Here is a 7153-nt window from a genome sequence, read left to right on the forward strand (position 1 = left end):
TTCAGGGCCGCACCTCTGGCATATGGAGGTTCCCAGGCTAGGGGCCAAATCAGAGCTGCAGCTGCCCGCCTATACCACAGCCACGGCAACACCAGATCCAAGCCACATCTGCAGCCTACCCCACAGCTCACAGCAGCACTGGATCCTTAACCCACTGAACAAGTCCAGGGATCAAACCTGTGTCCTCAGGGATACTAGTCAGGTTCATTTCCACTGAGCCATGATGGGAACTCCTACTTTTACATTTCTTTGTTGCATATACAATATGTCAAGAACCCTAGCCTTGGGTGCAAAATTTTCCACAGTATGGCCCTAGTGTACTTCTTTTGTTTCCTTTCCACCTCACCGCCCCCCAACTCACTATCATACATACAAGCAGCTCTTATGCCCAGCCCCTAGGGACACTCAGTATTCTCTGAAAAACAAGGCCCAGTGCAGTTCAGGTCATCAGACTTTTACTAAATATCTCCTATGTGCCAAACACTGTGTCAGGCTGAAAAAGTCATGGTCCCTGCAGCCACTCCAGCAGCATAGAACCCAGTGTCTTTCCATTCTCTTGTGCTTATGTTTATGGTGTTGCTTTAGCCAGAAACTCCCATCGCTGTCTTTATTCAAAAGTATTTACAGAGTACTTATTGAGTGCCAATTTGCTAGACTCTGGAAATACAAAATGAAGAAGACAGCTTCCAAGTCTACCTTCCAAGTCAGGTAAGAGTATTTGATGTTAGACGTAGTGATGGGACACCACTTGTCTTGCCCTGTTGGGTTCAAGGAAGACTTTGCTGAGAAGATAATGGTAGAACTGAGGATGAGCACGGGAAATGTGGCTCAAGAAAATGACAGAAGTCAGACTGCTAAGGGCTGCATATGCCCTGTTCTAGTTGATATTCCTTATAAGTATCAGAGTCTATCTTGCTCAAACAAAAAATAATTAAGAAAAAGAATGTATGTGTATATGCAACTGGGTCACTTTGCTGTGCAGTGTAAAATTGACAGAATACTATAAACCATCTACAAGGGAGAAAATAAAAATCATTAAAAAAAATTTTTTTTAAAGAATTGAGTCTGGGGATACTGCTGTCTTTCATGGCATCCAGTAAAAACTGGACAGCCAGCCCTCAGAAAGGCCTGGAACTTCTTAGCTCGAGGATCTCAGCTGCAAAAGTCCACAAACCTCTATTTCAAAGCTCTAGAATTAATGTGACTTGGCTCCCAACATCTTTTTCTTGGGTCTCTCAGTTTAAAGGCTAATGAGAAGCTGATTGGCCTGGTCAAGAGTGCACTCCAGGTCCAATCAACTATGACCTAGGCCAACATCCCATGCAAAAATGCTCAGGCAGAGAACAGAGATCCCAGCCTTTGCATATAGCTTCAAAATTGTATGCTTTACTCAGAAACATGATTACTCAGGGCTGAGGGCAGAAAAATCACGGCCAATTGTATTAGTTAGGAATGCTCTGGGCTGCAAGTAACACAAAACATGGTACATTGGCCTAAACAAATGAAAATGAAATATTCTGGTATGACTAGAAGTCCAGCTATAGAGAGGTATTGCCAGCCCTAAGAGCTACATCTCTATGATTATCGTGGCCTCTCCCTCATGGCCCTGCACTGTTACTGTTATCATGCACACATTTACAACTTAAAAGGAGAAAGGGGAGCTCCCATTTGTGGCTCAGTGTGTTACAAACCTGACTAGTATCCATGAGGATGCTGGTTTGATTCCTGGCCCCACTCAGTGGGTTAAGAATTTGGCGTTGCCATGAGCTGTGTTGTAGGTCACAGACACGGCTTGGATCTGGCATTGCTGTGGCTGTGGTATAGGCTGGCAGCTGCAGCTCCAATTTGACCCCTAGCCTGGAAATTTCCATATGCTGCAGGCACAGCCCTAAAAAGCAAAAAAAAAAAACAAAAAAGGAGATCATCTAGATCCAGCCTGTTTCAGGACTTCAGAACTTCTTGTGTATTTTACCACAATTGCCTACTAATTGCTTTTCTTGTCTTCACTTCCCTACACCTCAATCAATTATACATACCACTACCTTTGGAAAACTAAAAATAATTTTACCATCTCCAAATAATATCTCCCTTCCTTAACTACTTTAAACTTTTCACTGGTGTAGGGAAGTGAACATTTGTAGTTATCATCCACTTTCTAGTTCCTTTTCCTCTTCCCAACAGCTTCTTCCTGATCCAGTCCCACAGCTGCACACACACACACACACACACACACACACACACACACACACAAGATACATATGTATATTCTCTCCCTCATGTGGAGATCTGGGAAGGCTAATTTTAGCTCTGGCCCCATGGGGAGAGCAATGAATTTTGCTCAAGCAATCAGCTCATTCCATATGTATTATTTCCTCTAAACACAATGTCACTTCAGTGTTACCTAAGACAGTCCAATCAGAGTGAATCTCAGAACTAATACAGGAAATGCTATGACAGAAGATGATCTTTTCCCACTGGAGATACCACCTTGAAACTACAAAAGTAGGAGTTCCCTGGTGGCCTAGCAGTTAAGGACTCATTGTCATCAATGCTGTGACTCAGGTTTGATCCCTGGCCCAGGAACTTCTGCATGATGTGGGCACGGCCAAAGAAAAAAATTAAACAACCTCAGGAGTTCCCTGGTGGCTCAGCAAGTTAAGGATCCAGTATTGCCACTGCTGTGGCTTGGGTTACTACTGTGACTCAAGTCTGATCCCTGGCCTGGGAATTGTCGCATGCCATGGGTGCAGCAGAAAAAAAAAAAAGAAAAAAAAGTAGGCAACCACATGAGGACATTGAGGAAACCTCATACTTGGTGATACAGTTAAGCTACTGGATCAAATCTTGAGCAAAGTCTGTCCTATCCTTGGACTTCCCATTTATCTTCTAATTCATTTATTGTTTAGGCCAGTTTTTTTTTAATTTCTTTTTGTTTGTTGTTGTTGTTTTTTGGTTTGTTTTTGTTTTTTTATGTTTATTTACTTATTTTTAATTTCTTTATTATAGTTGTTTACAATGTTCTGTCAATTTCTGCTGTACGGCAAAGTGACCCAGTCATACATTTACATACATTCTTTTTTTCACATTACCCTCCATCATGTGCCATCACAAGTGACTGGATATAGTTCCCTGTGCTATACAGCAGGACCTCATGGCTCATCCACTCCAAATGCAATAGTTAGTATCTATTAACACCCTACTCCCTGTCCATCCCACTCCCTCCTTCTCCCCCTTGGCAACCCCAAGTCTACTCTCCAGGTCCTTGAGTTCATTTCCATTCCTTGCCACAGGGCCACATCCATCTTCAAGCCAGCAATGACACTTTGAACATGTCTCATTCTAATTTCCAGCATTCTTCTAATTTCCAGCATTCTCCATCTCTGACCTCTAGACCTGAATTTAAAGGACTTTTGTGTTTAGGTCAGGCCTACCCAGAAAATCTCCCTATCTTAAAGTCCAATTAATTTGGGGCACAGCATAATCACGGGAATGATGTCTCATCGTATTTGGAAGTTTCACCCACTCTCAAAGGAAGGAGATTATACAAGGGTAAAGAGCACTGGGTTATCATACAGCCCTGTCTACCACAGACCCCTACGTTTTCTCTCTCCCTCTCTTTTCTTCTTTTTAGGGCCGCGCCTGTAGAATATGGAAATTCCTGGGCTAGGGTTCGAATTAGAACTGCAGCTGCTGGCCTACACCACCACCATGACAGCACCAGATCTGAGCCGCAGCTGTGACTCATGCCACAGCTCACGGCAATGCTAGATCTTTAACCCACTGAGCAAGACCAGGGACCAAACCCACATTCTCATGGATATCAGTTGGGTTCTTAACCCTCTGAGCCACAACAGAAACTCCAACAGACCCTTACCTTTTAGCTAGACCAATGGATCTCCAAATAAAGACTACATCTCCCAGGTATCCTTACAGCAAGGTACAGCCATGTACCTATGTTCTGACAAAAAAAAAAAAAAAAAGTTGTAGCACTGCTTCCCAAAAACATCCTTAAAATACTGCTGGTGCCTAATATTTTTTCCCTTGTTTTTTGGTTTCTTCTTGCCACCTGGAATATATGATTCAATAGTCGGAACATTTGCAGCAACTGTGGCCATGAATGACCATAAAAATGGAGCCACATACAAGGATGGGGGAGCAGTAGAATAGAAAGAGCCTGGGTCCCCAATTCTGTAGAAAGCTATTCCCAGAGATGTGTCATTAAATGTTCAACAACCGGCTTTTTGGAGGGCAAACCCCTGACCCGTAGCGTTAGCCATTTCGGTGTTGCAAATACTGCACCATGGCCAATTTTAAGTTTCCAGTGTGACTCAGGGAACAGAGCTGGGAAGAGATGCTAGCAGCTGGTTCTCACAAGCTGGAACAAGCCAGACCAGCATACCACCTGCTGTACCAGCTCTGGGCTGCTTGCCTTCAGGCTTCTGTTTCATCAGAGAAAAGTTAACTTCAATTTTATTTAAGGTACTGTTACTTCAGGGTTTCTGTCCCATGCAAATAAACTTAATCCTGTGATAATTTTTCTCTGGTTTTCTCTCAACAATGACATTTTCTTACCTTGGAATTTTCTCTATATCGATGTGTCCAGCTCGAAGCAGGATAGTGGGTGTATGGGACCAGAGTTTACCTTCTGCAGCATTTACAGCAGCTGCTGTTTCATTCTAGCCTGCTCTCAGTGAGACATACCCCACTCCTTACACAGTAGAGCTTGAATAACTACAAAGCTCCTAAGGAAACAGGAGGGTGATTGTGTCAGAGAAACAATCACCGATGCTTGACAGACCCCTGGGCAGGCACCATGATGGGGAATATTTTGAAGCAATGCAACAAATCCGGGAGTATGTGACATTGAAACCCTGCTTTACAAAGCTGCCTTTGAAGATCGGTGAAGTTCAAGACCCACAACAGAGCAGAAAAGACTTCAGAACAAGTAAACATCAGCACTGCTAGAAAACACCTATTCACTTCTTTGGAAAACAGAGCTGGGAAAACACAGAGACATGCCTCTTCTTTAGGTTTTCGTGGCACAGAATGACTCTGCATGAACCTGCCCCAGCACAGGGGCTGGCCGTTTACTACCCAGCCGCAGGCGGTGGCTAGCATCTCCTCTCCACAATGGGAATTTGTACCAGGGGCACTGGCTACTCTGTTACAGGATAGCTTGATGTCCCGAACTGAACCTTCATTCAGCAAGGGCACCGACCATCTCAGGAAACACAGGACAGTCTCATTTATTCGGCTCCCTTCATTCCAGAATCTCTTCCAAATAAATGTAGATGTGGGAGTTCCCGATGTAGCTCAGTGGGTTAAGAATTGACACAGTGTCTGGGAAGAGGCAGGTTCAATCCCTGGCCTCGCTCGGTCAGTTAAGGATCTAGCATTGCCATGAGCTGTGGTATAGGTCATAGATTCGGCTCGGATCTAGTCTTGCTGTGGCTGTGGGTAGATAGGCAGATGCAGTTCCAATTCAACCCCTGGCCCAGGGAAACTCCATATGCTGCAGATGGCCCTAAAAAGAAAAAGAAAAAATGTAGATGTGAAAATTCTTTCCCATTTCTTTAGTATGAGTTGTTTTTGAGTAATGGATTTGCCTCATTCCATCTTCACAATAATCCCATAATGTGGATATTGTTTTCACCCTTACTTCGCAGATAAAGAAAACAAGGTCCAGGGAGATGCAGTAACTGATTAAGGTTCTAAAGCTAGAAAGTGGCAGGACTAGGAAGCAAACTTAGCTCATCATCTTTCTCTGGAGCTCATGCTTTTAATTCCTCTGCCTGCACCAGACAGCTGCAGAGGGTCAGATAATAGGTGTCTCGATGAACTGCAAGAGTCAGAGTCTGGAGTTCCTATCTTAGGAACTTTGAGTGGAAATGAATCTGACTGGTAACCATGACGATACAGGTTCAATCCCTGGCCTCGCTCAGTGGGTTAAGGATCTGGTGTTGCTGTGAGCTGTGGTATAGTTTGCAGACACAGCTCGGATTCGTTCCCTAGCCTGGGAACTTCCATAGGCTGTAGGTGCAGCCCTAAAAAGAGGGGGAAAAAAAAGTCAGAGTCGAAAGAATGCACAAATAGTCAGGAAAATATTGTAGGACTGGATTCTTGGAGGACACAAAGAAATAAGGTGAGAACTTCATCCCCAAACCCCTCCTGTCACAAGAGGCAAGCATTTCCAGCAGCATTCCCTGGGGTGGAGCCTGGCAGGGGCGGACCCCTACTGTTTCAAGTTGTCTCAAATTTGAAGAAGAGGTTGGAGCCATTAAGCTGGAAGTAAAGTGTAGAGGCAGGAACTCTGCAGCTAAGAAAGAGAAATCACAAAGGTGGGCTTCAAGTTCAAGTTCAAAGCTTTGCTAGATCTAGGCTGTGGCCCACAGAGTTGCCAGAGATCAGATCTACCAGCATCTAACAGGGTTTTTCAAAGGTTCTACTTGTCAAAGAAAGGTTTATGGCCTGCAGACAGGGACCTGCAATTGCAGAGCCTCTATAGAAATTCTCAGGCTTCCTCTCCACCTCCCATAATCCTGCTAGGAGGAAGAGGGCCACCATGTGGGCATGCTCATTCAGGCAGGGCGGTGGGAGACCCTGATGCAGAACAGAACTAAGGTCTCCTGATTGACGGTCCAGAAACCCACTCACCACCAGGGCGGGGAGCCCTCGCCAGCCACTACCTGCAGGAAAATGTTTATCATTTGGATGAATCACTGCTACATGCAATCTTCCCTTCTCCCGTTTCCCCAATGGCAATTTGTGACCTGCAGTGCCTTGGTTTCCTCAACCATAAAGGGAGATTATATTCATATTTACCACATGGGATTGCTGTGAGGACTAAATAAGTTAAACAAAAAATTCTTGGAGTTCCTGTCCTGGTGCAGTGGAAATGAATCCAACCAGGAACCAAGAGGTTGTGGGTTTGATCCCTGGCCTTGCTCTCAGTGGGTTAAGGATCTAGCATTGTCGTGAGCTGTGGTATAGGTTGCAGACATGATTCGGACCTGGTGTTGCAGTGGCTCTGGCATAGGCTGGCAGCTACAGTTCTGATTAGACCCCTAGCCTAGGAACCTCCATATGCTGAGGGTGTGACCCTAAAAAGACAAAAGACAAAAAAAAAAAAAAATTCTTGGAGTTCCTGGCACAG

Source organism: Sus scrofa, chromosome 5 (assembly GCF_000003025.6).
Source record: "Sus scrofa isolate TJ Tabasco breed Duroc chromosome 5, Sscrofa11.1, whole genome shotgun sequence".
Classification (NCBI taxonomy): domain Eukaryota; kingdom Metazoa; phylum Chordata; class Mammalia; order Artiodactyla; family Suidae; genus Sus; species Sus scrofa.